This window comes from Micropterus dolomieu, linkage group LG17 (assembly GCF_021292245.1).
Source record: "Micropterus dolomieu isolate WLL.071019.BEF.003 ecotype Adirondacks linkage group LG17, ASM2129224v1, whole genome shotgun sequence".
In the NCBI taxonomy this organism is placed as follows: domain Eukaryota; kingdom Metazoa; phylum Chordata; class Actinopteri; order Centrarchiformes; family Centrarchidae; genus Micropterus; species Micropterus dolomieu.
The window spans coordinates 35,542,311-35,544,358 of record NC_060166.1 but is presented as its reverse complement, the minus strand read 5'-3'; positions in this window follow the sequence as shown (position 1 = coordinate 35,544,358).

The following is a 2,048-nucleotide window of genomic DNA, read 5'->3' as shown; positions in this document are numbered from 1 at the left end:
GTGTGTGTGTGTGTGTGTGTGTGTGTGTGTGTGTGTGTGTAACACGTTGCCAGATTCCAGGAAACAGGAAACTGACTGGCGGGAAAATTACAGCAGCAGGGGTTCCAGTCTTTTGTCAAAACATAATCCAGTGGACGCTCTTAACACTCTGTTCAGCACCACACTCCCCCAAGTCCCAAACCACCCCAGCCCCCTACACCCCAGGCACACACACACACTCACTCTTTCTTTCTTTGGAAATGCTATTTTTTCAGGAAGGAGGGACGGCTGCTGCTTCCCTCCTCAAGAGTGAACTGATGAGGCAAAGTCAGGGATTCCTTGTTGGTGGAGAAAGAGAGAGTGGGACAAAACAGTTAGCTGTGTGTGCGCAGGGTGGGGGTTGAGTCCAGTTGGTCAATTGAAAGGATTTAAGGAGGCCGTATGGATGGAGGATCAGACGGGAAAGAAAAAAGGACAGTGGCTACAGACATTATAAAACAGACTTTTAATCAATTTTGATTAATGTATGACTAATGCAGAAAACTACGCATAAGTAATTATTTATAAATCATTGACAAGGACATGATCTTATCTCTAAACAAAGTCTAGACTTGACGTAAGGGATTTTCATTTTGGTTCTGTAGTGGTATTGCAGTTTGGGACGCATATGCAAGAAAAAAAAGAAGAGGAGATGGGCTCTGTGGGTATTTATAGAAATGACAGGAGTGACAACAGAAACTCTGCTAAGTAGCTCCGCTATGAACAGTGTGATAGGAAATATCAATTAAAGGTGTGAGGAATTAATTGCCATATGTAAAGGGCTGCAATTTAAAACAGAATGCAATGTTCTATAAATAGGGTGTAAAATTAGGTTGTGGCCTGTTTTTTTAATTCCACCCAAAGACTTTCAAATGAGGACGTTAATTATTTAATAAAGTGTGAAATTATAGGGCGTCTTCCATTCTAAAATGCCATCGCATATTCAGGGAGGAGAAGATCAAAGATTTATGGTTTGGCTTTGTTTGTCAACCGACTATCTGGTCTCATCTAGCATTGCCAGATCTCTGCCTTCGAAAAAGTTTTTGTGCTTTTTGGTCCATAAAACTTGTGCTCTGTGGTCTTGAAGTGGTCATTTCCAGTGGATTTCAACAGTGACCATATTTTATTATATCCATAGAAAACATGTCCATACTCAGTTCAGCTGTGTTTAATATAGCACTTTACACACAGCACAGTTGGTCCAAAGTGCTTTACAGCAAACGCAGATGAAAATAGTATAATAATAGTTAAGGCACATGGTCACCATAATGCAGAACTGGATCTCGGTACGGACTGAAGTCTTTGGTCAACACTCGTTTAAAACATTAAACACTCATTTGTTCACCAGACTGTGCAAACATGTGCATGGCTTCCATTTGTTAGATGTTTATGATGTAGCTCACAACAACCACACTTGATTTCCCTGATCACAGTACTAAAAACAGGTATGTGGAGCATTGCTTCAACGTGTGCATTTCCTCTGTAACTGACCAACACATTTCTATTCTGTCACATTTCATATCAACCAAACATGCCTCAGACTCTGTAGTTCAACTTTTCGGGTTTGTTGTTTTTTGGGAAACTCTTCCAGTGCTATGACTTGAAAACAGAGGTCTTCCCAAGCCTAACAGTTTGCACCAGACCTAATCAGGGCCCATGGCTGGAAGGATCTTTCCTTTTAAAAACCAGAGTCCAGAAAAAGTCATTAAAAATGTATACAATTTCCTGAGGTACTGCTTCCAGTTGATTCCAAGCCGCAGAAGGTAGGTTTGGGAAACTATTTGGTTACAAATAAATTTGCACTTACATGAAAAACTTCCATTACCTGATTCACTGAAGTTGTACATAAGTCTAAGCTTTCTCTCTTAAAAAGAGGCCTTGCCGTGTTTATTATTATAAAGTATAAGGAGTTAGAGGAATGTAAAATACAATTAACAAACCAAATGTTCAATGTTAATTCAACTGGTTTCAGATACCATGAATGAAATTTAAAGCTTAAAGGTTCAGAATAAGTCACGCTCAGTAAAATG